Source organism: Lonchura striata, chromosome 6 (assembly GCF_050655825.1).
Source record: "Lonchura striata isolate lonStrDom1 chromosome 6, ASM5065582v1, whole genome shotgun sequence".
In the NCBI taxonomy this organism is placed as follows: Eukaryota; Metazoa; Chordata; class Aves; order Passeriformes; family Estrildidae; genus Lonchura; species Lonchura striata.
Genome location: NC_140708.1, coordinates 19,586,737 through 19,607,371, shown reverse-complemented (window position 1 = coordinate 19,607,371; position 20,635 = coordinate 19,586,737). Strand labels below are relative to the sequence as shown.

The 20,635-nt window shown below is 37.8% G+C and overlaps 2 long non-coding RNA genes across 14 annotated transcripts in view; one reads left to right on the top strand and one right to left on the bottom strand.

Moving 5' to 3' along the window:
• LOC146767043 (uncharacterized) overlaps nucleotides 1-20,635 on the bottom strand; it is a 144,925-nt gene that overhangs the window by 28,442 nt on the left and 95,848 nt on the right. For all 3 annotated transcript variants that reach the window (XR_014956299.1, XR_014956300.1, XR_014956298.1), the window contains one exon: nucleotides 1-20,635. This exon is cut by the window's left edge and continues 28,442 nt beyond it; it is cut by the window's right edge and continues 16,234 nt beyond it. This is a non-coding gene — a long non-coding RNA (uncharacterized LOC146767043).
• LOC146767044 (uncharacterized) overlaps nucleotides 1-20,635 on the top strand; it is a 258,666-nt gene that overhangs the window by 150,978 nt on the left and 87,053 nt on the right. For 7 of the 11 annotated variants that reach the window (XR_014956289.1, XR_014956293.1, XR_014956291.1 and 4 more), the window contains 3 exons: nucleotides 1,556-9,541; nucleotides 10,473-10,643; nucleotides 11,158-20,635. The exon at nucleotides 11,158-20,635 is cut by the window's right edge and continues 6,814 nt beyond it. This is a non-coding gene — a long non-coding RNA (uncharacterized LOC146767044). Of the gene's footprint in view, nucleotides 1-1,555; nucleotides 9,951-10,472; nucleotides 10,644-11,157 lie in introns of all 11 variants that reach the window. The other 4 variants (XR_014956288.1, XR_014956292.1, XR_014956297.1 and 1 more) reach the window with 2 other exon arrangements.

Below are 20,635 nucleotides of genomic sequence, written 5' to 3'. Positions count from 1 at the left end.
ATGATTTCTGATTTTCAGCCTAGGTTGCCACATTAGCACATGTACTTTGGAAGAGAGGGAGAAGTAATCAGAGCAAGATAAGGACAAGGGTGGAGATCATTTGAACCAGTACAGTTATAATAGTGTAGTAAATTTTATGCAGCTTCTATTAAACTGTTTTGCTTCTTTTATACTAAAAATAGGTAAAGCTGTCTGAAAATGAGAAAATTCCTGAGTTTGCTTTCATTAGTTTTTAAGAGTTACTGAAATGGAGCAGTGTGTTTCTTGGGAGGCACCATTTGCGCACGCATGTCTGCAACTCTGAGTGAGTCACAGCTGCAGAGTTTCTTTAAGGCATGCATGCTTGGCTTTGACATGCTGAGATTTATGGTGAGATTTAAGTTCTTGTACCAATGGTGACATTTCCTGAATAGTTTTCATCCAGATGGTCTCCGAGAGGATAAGGTTTAACAAGATTTATTCACTGAGAGGGGGCAATGTGAATTAAAATTACAAGGGGTACTGTATATACACTAATTCTTTGCCATTCACTGCCTCGTGAAATGTAGAAAATCCTTGCTCTTCATTCCCCGAAACGAAGTTAAATGGAGTTGCTTCTTTCAACATACTGTTCTGCTCTGAGCAGATTAAGGCTCTGGCAAACAAGTGCTATTAATTTTGTTGGGATGGAGAAAGGGGTTACTGCCCTTAATGTCTACCCTGCCATTTTGCCTCAGACTTCCACCTTACTAGTGGAGGCAGCAGATGTAAGCAAGTGCCAGTTTATCAATTGTTACAGTTTGCAGACCATTGGTGGTTAAAATTAATGTGCTGGCTCAGAGCTCTGTGAATGAGGGCTGGACCACATCACTTTCTGATGGCTCTGTTTCAGCTTCTGATGGGGGACTGCTGCAGACAGCTGGGAGAGGCAACCTCTTCAGCCATTATCACTAAATCCAGCACAACCTCTCTGAGTGAGATCCAAGCCTACAGCCTTTGAGAGCTGTTAGGGCTACCCACACTGTTTGGGGTGCTGAGGCTGTATTTTCAATGGGTTACTTAATTAGTGGAGCACCAACAACTGATGCAGGTTGAGTATCTAGGCGTGCTAATTCAGATTGTGATTGCCAAACCTAGATTTTCTGGAAAATTATACATATTAAAACCAGAAGTATTGATGTAATTTCATACTAAAGCCTTGTCAGTTTTTATACGACTATTGACTCACAGTGAAACAGTTAAGCACATGCTTAACTGCTGCAAGGTCAGTATCTTCATCAAAGAAAACTAACAGGTATTGATGCAGTGCTTAAAGCTAAACAGTTCATAAGCGTTTTGTTGGACAGTCAGCTTTATTGTTTCTCTATTTTTTCTATTTAAAATACTGTGAAGTGACTGTGGAAACTCTAGAATTAGAGACTTACTCAAGTTCTACTTAAAAAAAGAGTCTGAGTTGAGGTATTAGAGGTCAGTATCTTTTATAAATTTGCCATTTTCTTAATTTGCAGGCTGAGTTTTGTCCCCATATCTAGAAGCATTAGAAACATCTTAACTGTTAACAATTTCACTTCTTTAGCAGGATCAAGACATTTCAGTTTGAATTTCGTAATACCGAACCAAAACTGAAGTGACAGAAGACAAGTTCATCCTAGAGGAGCATTTATAGGAAAATATAATGTCCTGCTTGATAAGAAAAACAAATTGGCAGCATATTGCCTTTACCACTCTGAGCATGTTCAAGGTTGGTGGGTTTTTTTATCGTTTTGCTTTTCTATGTCATATTATTTGCAGAAATACTTTTCATTCATTGCCTGTGACCAGTTGAGCTCTAACATCAGATCTTCACAGTCAGCGACTGGTCTTGAGTCTTTCAGTGTCTGAGTCAATTTGTGATTCTTTTATTTTTGAAAGGTAGTTACTCAGTGTTTCATTAAGTTGTCTTCTTATGAAGTTCACTTAATATTGTTTCAACAGTTGCAAGTACAAGTACTGAAAAAAAATCACTAATTGCTTTTATAATAATGGGCTGGTGAACAACACATTTTTTAAACAATGGGAAAATAAGAAGGGAGAAGATTTTATGATTGTTCTTTATGTATAAGAATGGACAGTCTGAGTAAAATGCAAAAGAATTAGTAATTGTAATGAAATAGGTCTCATTGTATTGTAGCAAGTTAAAAATGTGCCTCTTGCCGCAGAGCTTGCATTAATATTGTTTGAGAGAAGTAGCATCAATGCACTGTAATAGACTTTTATTAATAGGCCAGAACAGTCATCAGTCTCTGGGTTGGTGTGATAGCTGAATACAGTGAACACAAGCATCTTGACAAGCAAGTAGCAAAATCTATCAATCACTTTCAGCATGAAGATGCTGTGATAATTAGGTTTACACTGATAATAAAATATGGATAAATAAAGTGTTCAAAGCCATGGCAAATGTAGGGTCTATAGTGAATATCCTATGAAATATACAAGAGGGCATCACCATAAATTCATCTAGCTGTGTAGACTGAGATCATTATTCTCTTGACCCATCTTGCTATTTTTAGAATAAAATTCATGCATTTTTCAATCAGCGCAGTTCAATGGTAAAATCACTCCAAGGCTTAAAGCCTAGGTTGGATTATTTTCTTGCTGTGCTCATGTGCAAGGATGTTCAGTGTCCTTCCTGTTGATGGTGCTGATGCCCTCAGAACAGAAGTGTGATGGCATGTTTTAGTTTGTGCTAGTCACTTTTTCTTTCCAGTATTGGCCAGATAAAGATTGGGGTGTGCTCTGCTTCCTTTTTTGCTGCTCTATGTGGGTGGTTGGCTCGATTTATTTTAGTGAATTACTCTAAGTTTATGGTTTGAGGAAAAACAAACTTCCTGGTCTAGTGGCTTCTGGTGCTAATGAGTCAAAGTCTCCTAGACAGAGAAATTATGTTTCATGTGACTTCTAGGGAAAAAAAGGTCCTGATTTGTAGGGGTGCCCTGGTAGTCAGGGAGAGACCACCGCACCTGAGGCTTAGAGGGGGAGGGGAAGGGTATGTGGATTAGACCAATGTGACATAACTCCATAGTGCAATATAAAAACTACTCAGTGCAATTCCCAACCACCCAGTGCAAAACAACAACTAAATAAGCTATTAGTGTATCACAACACTGAATTTTTTTTTTTTTTAATTTTTTTTTTTTTTTTTTTTTTTTTTTTTACTTTAGGGTGTTGTCACAAGCAGAACAAGCCTTTTCTAGTGGGAGTCCATTGCATTTACATCAAGTTTCAGTCTCTTTGTAATTGCAGGTTAATCTATACTTTGGCATAAGGAACAACATGGCCTAGTCTGAGTCACTAACCTGGGTCACCCTAGATGGCACCTGATTTTTTATTATTATTATTTTAAGAAAATTAGTAAATTCAGTTAATGAAAAAGCAGTAGCTTGTCAGCCCACTAAACTGATGTCTGTGCTCGACTGTGGCACAGCCCTGCTCAGGGGGCAGCAGAGAAGGCTTCTCCCAGCGTGCCTCCACCCTGGCCTGTAGCAGGGGAGAGGTAACTTTCCTTCCTGTGCTTCGTGGGATTCTTGGCACGGACTGCCGAGAATGGCAACAGAGTTGCCAGTTGTGGCATGCAGGTTTATTGCTGGGAATTGAGCCAGAGCCACCAATCCATTTTGCACAGTGAACAGCAATGGTAAATATTTCTTGTTCATTACCAACCTAAGCTTGATTTGAACTGAAGACTTGGAGGTGAAAGACTGTCTTCCATTCCTTAATCCCCTTAACATTTCAGTCTGGCTCATAAAATTTTCTAAAACCAAATGTAAACCTTGTGTATAAAATGAAATCCAGAGGAGAAAAGAAAATCCAGAGTGAAGACTGAGACTGTTTTCTTCTTCAGCAAGCTTCTCTGCTAGTAATGACCCTGGAAAATTGTTCTCTGATTATTCTCTTGAGAGATTACTCTAATTTCTTGCTGCTGTAGATGGCCATATGATCAATTGTCATCAGTTACTGCCTGATGATGGGTCATTACTTACCGGTGCATACTTGAGGGAAAAACACATGCGACTTCCATTAGGAGGCAGAGTGCACCTACATCAAATATGAAATATACACTAAGTTCTTATTAATAACATTTCAAGACTGTCCTCCTAAAATTCCTAGCACAGAAGCTGCCTTCATAGTGGAAGAACTGAAACTATGAAAGATTTGCAGCTTACAGCCAGGCAAATGAGTATTCCCCTGAGTAAAAGATCCGATTTTCAGCTGAGCATTTCAATAACACATCAGTTTTATTGAGAAAGAAAAGTAAAGCTCATACTCACCTGCTCTTTGCTTCAGGACCTTCTAGTTTAATTAATTAATTTAATTTAATTAAGGTACAGCCAGTATAAATATTTCCTTCTTGTTCCATTTCAAAGTTATGAATGCATGTATGGCACTATGGAAAATGCTGCATCTCCTGGGTGCTGTATTGGCCAGGAAGTTTGAGTATCTTCAAGAATATGTGGATTATTTCAGTGAAATTTTTAAATGCATTACTTTCATATTTTCTAAACTTTTTAGTAGAAATCCAAATCAAACAGCCTTCACCTGAGAAAACTACTGAGAACTGAACAATGTAAAGCAATCACTTTAGTGACAAAGTCCTGCTGTGCAGGCCTTTTGAATGGATTGTGCAAGGGCAACCTCTTTCCTCTAAAAGTGAAGACAGGTTCTGTCTAGATCACAGGGATTTTCACTTAGGCTTTCAAAGTGAAATCTAGTAGATCAAGAGGAAGAAATTTAGAGAAGTGAAATTGATAGAAGCAGTTGATTTCTTTGGTCCCAGTAAACAGAGAGCATTGAAATATGGAGAGAAAGGTTTGGCTCAGATTTGGCCTCATGTAGTCATGTTGCTGTGTGTACTCATCTGGCACTGAATGACACTGGGTCTGGTGCATGGTGTTGCAAATTAATAGGTATGCAAGTAAGTGTTTTGTGGGTAGGATTGGTTTTCATGTTTCCCCCCACTTCCCCAAAGTCTCATGTCTGTGTGGAAGACCTCTTAAGAAGAAGCATTAAGAGAAGCAAAGAAAAAAAGAAGGCCTCATCCTCTGACTAGTGCTTATTGGTATCTTTTGTGCAAACTTGCCACTAAAGGCACTGGTGAGTAATCACAAGCACAGATTTTTATCCATGAAGACACCAAGGACTATGTAAAAATGTGCAGGTTACTGGAGTAACTTTATAATAAAGTTATTTGAAATTACTAGCAGACTACTTAGTTTTAACTACCTCAAAGTCAGTTTTGAAATTCTGTAGGCATGGAAGGGTGTGGTCAGCTCAGCCCTCACATCCTCATGGATGCAGGTGATGCTGTCCTTCAGTGTGGAGAGAAGGCTGCAGTTCAGAAGCTTTAAATTGCCTAGCTTAGGTTGACTTCAGTTGTTGAGCTGTGACAGTCTGAGTCCTTACTCAAGACCCTGCTGGGGCCTACACTTGTCTCAGGATTTGGGCTAGCTGGTTTAAGCTATTTGGAGTATGTCCTCACTGCTGGATTACAAGGGAGTTATTGCAATTAATCAAAAACTGAAAAACCAAAACTGAAAACATTTTGCTTGAAGCAATTATCAGCTCTGGCTTGCTTTCTCATCATGAATTGACCTTGGATGGTTACTAGTAATATGCTGTTTTACACTGGAATGTACATTCTGGGAAAGAATCTTTTTGGGAAATATCATGGTCTCTACACCTTCCAGCTTCCATGCCCTGTACTCATTCATCTCTATTTATTGTGTTGCTTGGGTTTAGATGGGGAATTTTACAAAGGAAGTTTGAACTACAATCCCATTTAAATATAGGGAGAGCTCAGGACCCCCTTGACTTATGTTATAAAACTGTAGGTAAAAGTATGCAGACAGTTCAGTTTCAAGTCATTTAGGGCTATGTAGATGCCAGGTGGAATTACCAAGGGTTCTCAAGGTGGTCAAAGGCCTGATGTCTGCTGGAAGACAAGTAGGATTTACGATCTTCTCTGTATCCTCCAGTCACTACATTATTTCTTCAGACACTGAGGCATGTTTTTAAATTTGCCCCCAAGCTTACCCACCCCATTGCCCAGTGGTAACTGATGCAGGACTGCAGTTGCCATTGCACATTCCTCTCTGGCACCATCTAGAGATTCCAGAACTACTCTTCCAACCACTGCTCTTTCCCACTGCTGAACAGGATGTGCCCTCCTTTGGCAATAGCTTAAAATTCAAATCAGTGCAGATGTCGCTCTCATGCAAAGAACTCACCTTAGAACAACAGCTGCAAAGCCTTTTGGGAGAAAGCTTTGTAGTATGGCTCTTGTACTAACAGTTTAGATTTGTAATTCAAGGTGCAAAACTGCCAAAACACATAAAAAATAAAGTTAAGATCTTGTTATAGATATTTTGTTACATTAAGAATCAGGAATGGGTACGTGTGTATCTGTTTTAAGACTCTCATAGTCTTTGAGCATCTTTTCTAGTCCTAATAAAATGGCTGAGAATGAAATGAGCATACTTAAATTATAGAATGATTCAGGGCATCATGTTGTTAATAATGTAGAGAAATAAGATATAAAAGCTTTTACTCAAGCATACCCTAAAGCAAATTTAAGTAGAGCACACAGCTATGATGCTGATTGTTTTCACAGGTGTTGGCACCATATGAATTAAATGAAGAAAAAAATGGTGAAACATTTATGACTCATTAGAATTATGTGGTTTTTTATCCTGTCCTAACAACTGAAAAAAGGTGTAATTTACATTTGCAGCCAAATGGCGTGAAGTAACATTATACTTTACCAACATGAAAAGAAGAGACTTCCAGATGACTACTATTCTGAACCTCTCTAGTTCTCAAATCCTGGATTTTCAGTTTCTCATGTGGACTTTTGAGAGCTAACATTATTGCACCATTAAAACAAAACAAAACAAAAAGTCAGAAAGGAATATTGTAACTTAAAATCTAGAGAATATGTGATTCCAAGGAACTGAGGGCCATTTGCTGGATGCAGCACCTTTACAATCAGAATATTTTTCCTTTTCACCAACAATACACTTGTTAGATCCAAAGAGATCCATATCCATGTTTGGTTTGTGTTTTTGTTTTTTTTTTTTTTGTTTTTTTAATAAACTCTCTATGCTTCTTTTCCTTAATTTTTTTTAAATCAGAATGGTTTTGTTGTAGATCTTTTGTACTTTGTTGTACATCTTAAATATTTACATGAAGGAGGTATTCTGACAGCCTGATCTATAGCAGGAAAGCAACAAATAAACAAATCCATGTCTACAGTATTTTAGATCCTGGTTTCCTGAGCTCCTAAGTGTTTATTTTTCCTATTGTAAAAACCTGCATTGAAATACATTCAAAATGGAGTTCACATGGCAGCTTTCAGGCAACTTCTAATGTTTTAACAAAGACGTAATAGTAACCTCATCTTCCCATACACTGTGTAGTTGGCTGAAAAAGAAAGCAGCTGATTTATCAGAGCCTCCATGCTGTACATGAGTCTTCAGAAAAAGAACATGTCGTGCTTTGCAACTGAGACATTTTGCAAACACCTAATAAACCAGAAAAAGAAAGTTTTATTGGGCTTTATGAGCACATTTTTCTCCTCTCACCAGAGCACCGAACTCAGTTTGTAATCCTACTTTCATTTATTTCATTCTCCCTTGAAATTTCTCATAGCACAAACTCGGTCACTTTTGGCTGCCTAATTTACATCTCATGGCCTACAGTATCTCTTTAGGTGGTGAACTATTAAAAACACATTAGCCTGGTGTGGATGATAATGGGCCAAATGCTGCTGGTTTTGAAGGCAATCTGGGAAGCCTCATGCTCTCTCCCATTTTTGATAGCTGTGCAAGCAAGTTGTTTGCTTTTTCTGTCCTTGGACTTTCGAAGTTCTAGCAGCAGATGTAGGTGAGATTATTGTTCTTCTGAAAGCCTGAATTGAGAAAAGCACTTTCCTTGCCTTCCAAGCTTGCTCTAATCCTTAATGTTACCCTTATTTCTGTTCTGCCAGAACTGAATCCTATTAGCATCCAAAAATGTTACACATAACTTTGGCTTGCTTACAGAAGATGATCCAACCACTAACATTTGCCTTCTGTAGCTGAATGCTGAAAGAAAAATAATCCACATTTGAAATGTGAGACTTTGCTGCTGTCAGTTTCTGGAGTTGATTATTAGGACTGTGATTTTTATCTACTCACTTGTACAGTAATTAAAAGCAATTCCCTCATCAGTTATCATCCTGCAAAGCCAGCTTTTAAACAGTGTTTGATGTACAGTTTATTAACCTAAGCCCATGTTGAGGGAAAGGTGACATAGTTTAAAAAGTAAGAATGAACACATCTGCTCTGAAACAGAGAGCTGAATGTAAAATAGATGCTTACTGTTAAACCAGCAAAAATGGCGATGTGATTTTAATTGGCAAAGTAGGAGTAATTACCTGGCTTGGGTTAGGTGTATGCCTCCATTCTGTCCACTCCCATCTGTGTCCTTTTTATGTGGATTCTTTTCTGTGGGGATATATTTTGTCATGATTGGATAGGTGATTAAAGAATTAAGAAAGAAATCAGGCAGTCAATAACTTGCATGCTGAAGAGGAAGAGCTATTCAGCTCCCTGACAACCTTTGCCACACCTTCTAGTAGGTATTGATGAGCACATATGATTATCAGTATTAGCTCCTATTCAAAGATATTTGATATGAACTGGATACTGTGCCTCTAGTTGCCGGTGTTGTAAATTAGGGCATCATTATTCCAGAAAAGTAATGTAAAAATAGGCAAAAAAGGTGCATGATATTTATCTGTGATAACTTTTCTCAATGGGTGCTGGAGACAAAATATTAGGGTGAATGAAGGCAGACAGAGAGTGAGCTCAACTATGGATCTATCCCATTGGACTTCTCTTGACTGCTGATAGTGATTGATATGGAATCTTGTGAGAAGACTCAGGTCTTAGAAAGAAAAGGCATTGAGAGAAGAAAATTGAAAGTGAGGCACAAGTCCCTAAAGCATTATATGCACCTAAAGCACCAGTGCAGGGGTGCCTGAGAAAGGGAATAAAGATGTCTGGGAATAAAGATGCAGACTGCAATGTTTACCGATGGAGTTCTAGTATATCCAGGAAGAAGAAACAACGAGGTGAAAACCTACTACTGACTCAGTTCCTTCAACCACTATCATTCAAGGCAGTCTTACAAAACAGCATGGTGTGTGACAGGCAGGAAAACGATGTGCAATCGTCGTCAGCCTAGAGAAAGCACTAAGTGACACAGACTGTTGTGCCCACCCCAAGGAAGTGAACGAAGAAGTGCATGGATTTTGTTTTAAATGGAGCTGAACAATAATCCCAAGAGATTTGAGAGCTGACATCATGCAGTGGATACATATTTCACACCTGGGGATAGAGACATGCCTGAGATGAGCCAGGAAATGTATCTACAGGCCAGGCATAAATACCCAGTTGAAAGCATACATGGAACAGTGCAAGCTGTGCAAAGAATACAGTGATTGATGAGAAACGCCTCATGGAATTCCAGCCCAGACTAGGAGAAGGTCAGAACAAACTTGTTAATTTCTAATGAAAGAAACTTTATGGCACAGTAGATTAATAACCCAATTTTTGAAAGATGCACAGACAAGAACAACAATCAGAAAACTGAAGGAACAGATTTTTAAATGGGCAATAACTCACTGACTGGGACTGAGTGAGAGGCTCCTGATACTCTTCATTTAAGTATTTGAAAAATGTGATACCTTTAAGTACTACTTTTCATAAGATTCATGTTTCTGAAAACATGCAACATGATAGGACTATGTCATCAGCCTTGGCAGCAGCCAGGAAACTGGCACTGTTTGATAGATAATAAGGGTGTTTGGCTTGGTTATTTTGAACCTCTTAAATGCTAAATGTTCCCATGGTTTAAATAGTGACATGTATTCAGACTCTGGCCTTGCAGTCTAGGTAAGTTTGTCTAGTAAAGCCTGAGGCAAAACCAATCAATATTTTTTTCTTTGTAGTTCTTAGGAAATCAAGCAAGCACAAAACACTGAAAGCCCAGAGGTTGCTGTATGCATAAAGGTGTGTACAAAATTAGCCATCAGGTTATTATGAAAAATAACAAAAAATGTTACTGGGCGCAGGAGGTGAAATGAGTAGAACAAGCAGGAAAAATGCAACTCCAGATACTGTGCTGTGACTCGAATTGAAGATGGCACAGCTGATCATAGTCTGTTAAGCTAATGTAAGCAAGATCAAATGATGTGAATTGTGCAGTCAACAGAGAGGATCAATATGGCTAATCCTTTTGAATGCCCTCAATAGTAGTAGAAAACAGGGAAGTTAGTACACAATGAAATTGTAGCTTCATTGTTGGCATTTGGTGTTGTTTCAGCTATTGCAGATGTCTGCCTGGCATCCATTTGTTACCATGATGGAATGTCAGTCTGCTTTAGGTCCTGTGTCATCTCTGCTATTCCTGTGCAGGTATCCTGGGTGCTTTACAGACTTCTCAAATGGCACTGGGCACCTGTGCCTTGGACAGGAATCCTGGCCTTTGCTTTGTGAAGCAGCACGTTCCTGAAGGGCTACAACAGTGTGGTCATGGTCACAGCCAAGCATGGCAGCAGCGAGCAACGTGAACAAATCTTTGAACAGGTGTGTCTGTGCAATAATTATCTTCAGTTTGGGTGTTGTACGGCTGGCTGTGGGCTGAGCCCTACAGCTTCCTGCCTTGGCTGAGAATGAATCACTTGTGGGGTGCTGCATTTCCCAGAGCACATGGGAGCTGTTGGGTTCAGAGTCAGAAATAATGGAAAGAGATACAACATGTAACAGCTCCCTTTGGGCAGGAGGGATTGGAGAGGAGGATAGGTAGGTCTCTTCAGCCAACAGAGGATATCACAGATAAGTATGTTTAAGGAAGATGCTTTAAGAGGTGGTCAAGTGTCTATGTAAAATACCTAAGAAGAGAAAGCAATTAAAAGAGCTCTAGTTGATTAAAAAAAAGTTGAAGAAAATATAGTCAGTCTGAGAATAATCTTAATCACCAAGGTGCTCTTGAAGTTTATCAGACCACCTAGAGGTGCAATATCCTAGACAGGCAATGAGTTCTCAGAAATATCCTTAATCTAATCTTTTTTATTATTATTATTATTTTTCCCTACCCTAGGACGATTGAAGTATTTTGGTTTGGTTTGGTTGGAAGACTGTACTAGCTTGCCAGAGGGAATTCAGAGGAAACTAGAATATTTTCCCAAAGAGAAGGTAAGGCCCAACCACACCTTACAACATCAAATCTTTAATCATGTACCTGCCTGTATAACAGCAGCAATATTCAGTGGTTCTGTAACATCATTCATGCAAGAATTTCAAAGAACTTCATAAGCACTAATTAATCAAACTTCACAAACTCTCAGCAAGCAGCAACGTTGCCCACCAATGAAGCATAATCAGCTCTAAAATGGAACATGATGGCAGTTTGATATCTCATAACATGATGCAACAGGTCAAGGCAAGTAGAACAAGAGCAATTGAGGGCACTTGGGAAGCACTCATGCTTTAACCTCTTGGTAGATACAGTGCTACACTGGATAGGCTTTGTGGAAATATTTGGTAAAATAGTTTTGGGAAAAAGCAATTTATGTTTTGCACACAAAAGAACAATTGGAAATATATTTTTTAATTATTCATAGATCTAATGGTAGAGGCAAATATCTGCACTTTGTAGGGGTACTGCATCAGAATGCTTTCCACTCATTTTGGGACCTTTGTTTCCATCCCTCTAACCAGTGGCACCTGGAGTCCTAGAGGTCAATTACATCAGTCACTCTCATGTAGCTCTTGATCGCTAGGCACTGCCGCCTGAGGCTCCCAGGGGAAGAAGGAAGCTGTGTCCGAGGCTGCACCTTCAGATCCTCTGTGTTTTGAAGGACCATACAGCACATTCAGTATTTTACCCCCCAAGATGGGTCTCTCAAAGCTGGGATCCCCAGCTACAAAACCTGCTCCAGTGTAGAAGCCGCAGGGCCTAAATTAGTGCCTTCTCTTGGCCCAGCCAAAGCTGTCAATGTTCCAGTTCACTACAATGAGAGAAGGATTGGGCTGGCTCAGTTTCTTTATATTTCTGCCAATCCGGTCTTGAGGGGCGGACAGATTCAGAATATGTTGCTAATACTCTGAGTAAGTATCTTCCCAATTAAGCATATGTTGAACAACCTTCAGCTTTTCCTGTCTGTAGGCAAAACATCAGTGTATTTTAGGTCTACTGTCACATCACTTATATGTTTTGGAAGCAAATGGGACATAGGTTTAGTTTTTTGGTTGGTTTTTTATTTACATCATGCAATAAAATTATATTGTACTTGTATAAAATAATGTTCAAACCATTAAGTAGAATAATGAAATACTGGAAGTTAAAACAATAAGCTTAGATGATTTAAACCTTGCTACATTTTAAATATGTTTGCAAGAATGAAATTGGTCTTTGGGGCTGAATTAATAGTACAGCTATCCTGCCCATTTTGGAAATAACAAGTAGTACTTAGGAACATAATTTAAACCAGTCTTGTAATTATCTGGTCACTTCACATTTTGAGAGTTCTGGTTTTGTTGTTTGGCTTTATAAATAACTCATATAGTCATCTTTTAATTATACATGATATGTTTTAAAAACACAACAAAACCCACCAAACTGTTTGGATGAGAATTTTTCCTTTGGCAGAAGAGTGAAAAGTAAATAGTTTAGATGGATTATGTACTATATCCCCATTAATATGCCTTTGCAAACCTATTTAAAAACTCAAGATCTGGAAGCTCTTTTAACAATATGTTCAGGTTGTCATAATTCTCCCTAACTTCACTTCCCAATCATGAAGCAACAAAGTATTTTCAGTCAAAACTCATCTCATTGTACATCTAATTGATAAATAAGGATATTACTGTAAATACAGGTAGATGACTGTTTGTGAGAATGGTAGAAACTGTTGAATCAAAAGCTCTATTAGAGAAATTCAGTAACATTTTTGCAGGACTAAATTGAGATCCTAGGAGGACTGTACATTTCCTTGGAACTTGCTTTCTGTCTGTAGCACACAGTGTAAAAACTTTCTGCCTATCACACAGGGGATGCTGAGATGGAAATCAGTACTATCTTAGGGCTGTTCTCAGTCATCTTAACACCCTTAAGCAATCATTTTGGTTCCTTGGAACTGGGGAGAAGGAGCCTTTCCTAGTCACAGTTCCCTTATAACTTCACTTGCAGGAGGTTAGTGAGTGATAAGCTGCAGAGGAAGGCATTGTAAAGCTGTCATGTGGAGGCTTTTATTTTTGTCTTCCAAATCAAACATTCTACCAACAGAGCATGAGCTTCAGGTACCTCATTAAGCTGACTTCTTGTACATTTCAGTCTTTGTGATGGATAGCAGCTACTGCAGGAGGTCACAATCTGACCCCAAATTTGACTTCTATGCAATAAAGTAAGGATTCTTTAGTGGGCTGAATTATATCATTATTATCAGCACGTCTGCAAATGCAACACCTCAGTGAAATAATTTGTAGGGAGAGTCTAGATTGTGAATCATGATGCTCTGTGCTGAAATTTTGGCTGAAGAAGCTGTAATTTAAAAGATTTTGTAAAGGCATAGATTTCAGTCCTCTAACATTCCCCTTTTACCAACCTAGAAATTAAGAAATTATTCTTTCATGTATTTACCTTTCTTTAATCTCTTGACCTTACAACTTGATTGAAATGTACACTATTTATGGATTTGACACAATAAAATGACATTGTGTCTATCCACGTAGATATACTAGAAATTAAAAGTTGAGGGGTGAGAAATGAAAAATTCATAGCTTTGGATGTTGAGAAAGTCAGACCTGCTGTCTCCCCTTGAAGTCACCTAGGTGAAGCATTTTGACATAATGGAAGCATCAATGAACTGCTCTTGATTAAAAGTTTGACAGGTTGACACTATCCCCCTGAACAGGAAGACCAGGGTTGAAAGAAAATTTTAATACAAACAGAATTTCATTAATATCACAGTTTGCCATAATGGGGGTCTTTTTTCCCCCCACTGTTATTTTTGCTTAGATGGTGTCATTACCTTTTAAAGGGGAAAGACACTGTGGTTAAGCTTTGTCTCAGAAACTATATCACACTAATGGAACAGGAGCTTTCAAGTAGAATATGAAACAAACTGTCTGGAATTGTTCTGATTCTCCAGGCACAAACAAAACCACTTTTAATAGAGTGGTTCCTTTAAGAGTAGGCTCTGGTCATTGAGCCAATCTTTGTTTTGTAGAAAGAGTACAGAAATTCATTAAACAATATAAAATAATCAATATAAGCAGAATATCAGACTGGCCTTACATCTCCCAAGATCCAAAAATATAGCCTCACTTCACTTTATTTACCTTTTGAGAGCTTTTTTTCTCTAATGTGGTAACTGTTAGACTCTATCTGCTCTGCTCAGTGTTAGGGCTGTCATGATGAAAGTGCATAAACAATATAAATAATAGTTTTTGGCACATGAAAGGAGCTCTGAGTGGATTGTTCTCTTGGAATTTAACCATCACTATTTTTGTTTGACTTTCAGGGATTTTTTTGCTATTATTTTTAAAGTTTAACCAAAAAATCTTTATAATCATAAATTGATTATTTGAAAAAACATCATTCTTTTAACATATACATTACAATTTAATATTTATAGCTTGATGCCAGGTAATCCTTATACAATTTAGTAAATATTTATTAAATCAGACTTGTTTTTAAAGACTTATAGCTTTGTAACACTCTCTAGCACTAATACTCTTTTGAAGCAGAATGTCAGGCTGCACAAGTCAGCCTCCATATTGCATTTCCAGTCCTTGTTTGCAGTGATCCTTCTTGACTTCTTTTCACTGCTGAATAGTTAAATAGTTTAAGCTCTTTCATATTCTTGATATTATCGGGTTATATAACCTCCCACTCCATTCCCATTCATCATCTCTGCAATGTAATATTTGCACATAGATTTTTTACATATTATTTGAGATTTGCAGAGACCCTCAAAGCAATTGATTAAACCCACAATATTTCTCTTTATGATGCATTTTTAATTTCTCATTTAGAAGAAACTTAATTGAATTACTATGAGCTTACAGTCAGTATTTTCTTGATATCATTTAATTGTAAGTGTTGAATTTTTAGATGCAGAGCTTCAGGCATATTTACCACCTTAATTGCAAACTCATTCTAACTCTTTTTTGAAGATGATGAGTGTTGAAGTACTGACTCACAGTGGAAAGAAAACTGTGTGCATCTTCTCAGTTTGGAAACCGAAAACTAAGCCATCTAAATCAATTAACTCAATACAATTATATAAACAGCTTATAGAGTCACCAACAGAGTTAGTAATAGAACTTGGGCATCTGCTTCACATTTTCTTGCTCTCCAGCCATGCCATTTCTCTCTCCTTAAAGCATCAGTGACAAATTAAGTACAAATGGACATGTGAGGAGTATGGGGAAGAGAATGTTGAAAACAAAGCAATTCAGAGCATTTTATCCTTTCTATCCAAGTCAATGGCAGGTGTTCTATGTCCTATTACAGCCTTGATAGCATGTTATGTTGCATCATTTCAGCATACTTGCTCTCAGACTGGATGACTAAATGCCAGTTCAGATAGCAGTTATCCAATCCAAATGATCCACAGTTGGATGGCAGCAGGTGAACAGGAGAGTGTCCATTTCAGAAGCCTACCCTGCCAGTCCATACATGCAAGGCTGCAGATACTCCAGATTTTGTTACCTGAAAGGAGCAGATGTAAACTAGGAAATATTTTCATGGGATTTTACAGTTCTTTCATGATTGTCTACACATGATGGAGAAGAGAGCTCTTCAGAATAAATATTAACAGTTCTGATTATCCATCTTTCCATTATTGACACAAAATTGGCAATAGACAATGTATTATAAGCAAAAAAAAAAAGTCACTGTATTAAGAACCATTTCTTTGCTAAAACACCCATTAAATCAGCCTCTTGACATATTCCTCAGCAAGTTAAACTGATAGTGATTGGCTCTGAGTGAAATGGAAATGAGAAAATTCCAATAAGCATGTGAACATACAAACTGGTTTTCAACCCATTCTAAACACAGGTTGGCTGAAGACATTACTTATATAGGCCAGTAAGTGAGAAGCTGAAGTGCATCCGAATGTAAAAGCCAAAATCAATTTGATTTTAAATTATTTCCAGCTGATTTTAAAAAGCAATGGTGTGGAACTTATGTGTAAGGTTAAAAGGCATCAATTTTGTTCCTTACAGACTAAAGCAAGCTTATTTTTTCTCCTTTATTCAATTTGTTATTTCTTTTTATCCCACTACTGTTTTCAAGGTCCTGTATATCACTTTACCAGTTTTAGTTGAAATTATCAGACCAACAATGCAAAGCACTTATGCACAAAACTGAACACCAGATGGGACTCCGTGAATATTATATTATTCATGGTCAATGAATTAGAGATGCCTTAAAAAAGAAGTCTAGTCTGCTGTGGCATGTCCTCAGCTTTTATTCGTGCTGCAGACTTCTTTTGCCTGTATGCATTGAGTAACCCAATGGACTCAAAATCCCCTTTGGAAATAGCAAGAGTTCTTCATGATGAAGAAGCTGAAGCTGGTCAGGCTGTGATTGCCATTCATTTACTGAGCAAAATTGTCATGTGATACAGGAACCATAATGAGTCTGAAGAAATCTGGACTCAATTTTTGTCCTTGTTTTTCCTAGACTTGGCAATCTTGGGCAAAACATTTGTTCTCTCTCAGCCTTTGTTTCCTAAACTATAATGTGAGAAAAAAGAAGTCCTTTATTTTTCATCTTTTGTTATCTGGCAATTGAGACAGTACTGTTTTTGTCTAGGGAATTTATTTTTATTGCATATAGAGCAGCAGCAACCCCTGCTTATCTCATTGGAAAACCGGGGTTTAGCCTCTTACAGTACTTGGAATGTTGCAGTGCTAATTAACTTGGAATTTCAGAAATACTTTGATCAGTAACAAGGAAATGTAAGATACTATAGCTCCTCAGATTGGATGGACAGACAGTGGCCAGGAAATTCAAATTGTTTGAAATTAGAGCTCTTTGTGCTAAGGAAAAATGCTCCTTAATACAGCTATGGTAAACCTGTGTTTGACCCACAACAGGGGTCAAACACAATTTTAAATTATGCAGGGAATTATTCCACAATGGAGCTTGGAAGAATTTAAAGAAATTTAAACTGGGACAAAATACAGATTGTTGAAATCTTCACACAGATATCCATGATTAAGAGTGGTGACAAATGCGTCTGTAAAAAAATGTGTCTTATAAAATCCTATAGCAGGAGTGATTTAAAGAAACTATAATCCGTTTTTCTGGGAGTATTTTAAACAAGGACTAAACAAGCTGTTTTCTGAACCTTCTTTACATCACCATAAACTGAAGTAGAATTTTCCTCAGAAATTAGACTGCGTAAATGTCACAAGGTCATTTGCATCCTCTCTTTCAGTCTCTCTCTGCATTCCAATCCTTATGTCTTCCTACGCTATGATTTAATTTTCTGTTTGTATTTATAGGGGGATTTTATCACTAATGATTTTGCATAATGTAATTAAAAATCAGCTTCCTTACGGGATGCAAGGACTCTGAAGTCAGTTCCCCATGTTTGATAGACTCCTTGCAAAGCAATGTGGTAAATCCCACACAGGAAAAGAGATTATGAACAAGACCTTCAGAAAGCATAAATTTCAAGTTAGACTATTGTTTACATTTTTTTTCAGCGAAAGTACTTAAGTTATCAGCACTTGGAACCAACTTATGTATCTGAGGGTCTGAAATCTCAGTCAGTGCCCTTATCCTTTCACTTCTATTTAATGATTTTTTGTAGTACAAAATGTCAGTTTTCCAATCCAGATATTTACTGATTGTGTACTTTTAAGTACCATTTCAAATTATTCCCTTTTTTAAAGGTTCTGTCCCTGCAATAGTAAAAGTCTAGTGATCTAAATGGACTACTAAAATGGCCATTTAGCTAATCCAGCTTCCTTACAGTAATACAATTTTATCAGTTTCTACATAATTTCCTGTCTGAAAACATTCAAACTATTTTGAAGAAATATTTGCAAGCTGAATTTTCTTAAGAATTTGGTGCAGAATCTTTTGTTGGTTCAAATATTCTAAAGATTTTGTGCACTTGTATGTTTGTGTGCCAAAATTTTGTAATTAAGTTGGTGAGGAGTTATAGGTGTACCTGCACAGATTCACAACTGCAAAAATTTCTGGGACAGTACTGAGTATGAAGTGGGTGATGTGAATCTATAGCAGGTTAACATCTTGAAAATTATATCTTGCCTTCGACTCAACAGGACCTTACATACAGGATTTAGAAAGGGAAAAAGCAGTGAGCCAATTTCTGGAAATCTGTGAAAAGAGGTTAAGTAAAATGAGCTTAGAAATAGAGGTATGAAGGCTGCATAATTCTTCATTATACAATCGTAAATTTTATGAAAAAGCAATAGGGAATGCTTAATCTCTATTTCTTAAAATAGTTAATAGTGCTTAAACCAATGGAAGTGTTTTTCCATGTAAAAATATTAATAAACTATGGAACTATAAAGTATGCTATAAAAGCCTATATAAAAGTATAATTAGATTAAGAGCGCAGTTATCTAGACTTGAGAAAGTTACTCTTATCCTTACATTTAAAATACAAAATCCTTGCTATTGAAAATAATTTCTTGATACAGTCTCTGCTCAGGAAGTCTGGAAGAGCTGAATTGCAGGATACTCGCCATAGAAAGGAGCTCTGTATTATACAATGCGGAAGAATTGTTTTCCAGAAATTTTGGAGTGGTATTTTTATTCTACCGTGAAATTTGATGGAAGATAGGGAAATCCTACAGTAGTGTTATGCCCTCACAATTGTTCCACTAATTTAAACCTGTCACAAAACCACTCTGTATCAACATCAAATACAGTTTCTTTAATTTCCAAGTCTACTGATAATGCACTCTCTCACTCAGGTACATAGCAACTTTGTACACAGGTACACAGATAATGCCTTGTGTATTCTATAACATAAATGTGGAGCACATAGCAAGTACGAAAAGAAATGGATCCACTCACATGGGCAGAATTTTGAGCTCGTTGCATATGCATGCACCTACATGCAACTGTGAATTAGAGCAAGAATGCCTGACCTGAGGCCTACACTCACTCTAAAAATACCAGTTTAGCCCTGAACTGTTTTCATCTTAATCAGGGATTGAAATCCACAGTAAAACCTAACATCCCAGAATCTGAGTCATCCATCTTATGTTGAGAAGCATGTTGTGACCAGTGATAATTTTTCCCCCCAAGAGCTAATCTGGCACATAAAGGATGAGAGCATTAGACATTGGCTTCTTTTTATTACAAAGTAGTAGCTGTTTCTTGTTGGGACGAAAGTTGAGTCCCAGGAGGATTGCAGTACCAGTGTCCTTTGCTTATGGCTATCTGGGGTTGTCTCAACAATGCAGACAGAGCCTGCTGTTATCCAATACTTTCCCTTCTTATGGAGCTGCTCTGGATTAGGCAGGCAGATCTCTGGCTGCTTAGCATTTTGCACGCTACCAACAGAAAGAGTCAGTCCCTACAAGCCACCTTGACAGAGACAGCTGCACAATTTTTCCAAGTAGTGCTTTTATTAGAGTTTGACTGTTACTGGAAGTGCTGAATGAGCCCATGGCTAGAACTCCCCATGGATTCACAGTGTGTTGCACATTTCAAGAAAGGAGGAGAACTTGGGGGTTTTATTATCATTTGTGCATGAACCAGCATTGTCAGAGTCTAGACATGCTTGATGAACCACCAGACTTCCATTGTGCTGGGAAGCTGTGAATGGAGTTGCTGCATGGTAGAGAATGGTGAATGAAGCCGTTAAACATTTTTTGGTTTTTTATCTCTCTTGTTGGGTCTTCTAAATGTAAAAACTCAACCTTTTCAGGCTGACTCCCCCTCCCCCAGTCCACACACAACCAGTGAGCCCAGCCACTCTATGGGAATATTTCTTTCTACTATCTACAGCAGCGAGAATACATTAAAAGTCAATCTTTTGTCCTCAAGGAGGGCAGAGCTCACCCACCAAAAGGTGATCAGCAACCACCATGTATGCTTCACCTTTAACTGCCCTTTTACTGTATGCAAGCACCTGTAGAAGCTAAAATCACCTAAAAGTGATTGTCTTCTGAGTTTGGGCCTTTGAAAGGTGGGTGAGGGGAAAACTTTGGGTGCATAAATAAGCTGAAAAAATTCTCACTGTCAAATGAAATGTTCCTCTGCTTTATCACCATTATTTTTAGTGAGATTTTGCATTATGGTACCTTGAGTTTTAAATTAAATGTCAAATATAATTTGGCACTACAAAGAATGAATTATGTGACTGCCCTTAGAGAAAATCAGAAGGCTTAGCTCTCTGAGTTAAATTGGTATCTGCCTTATGCTGAGCTGATGTGGGCTAATTGATTAGGATCTGACAGGATACCATATTGCAAATTCAGCACAATCTCTTCCATTAAAAAAAAAATAGACCTAAGGTACCTTTAGGGAAAAGCAAAAAATCTTCTGTAAAACAGAATGGGAAGAGGAAAAGAGT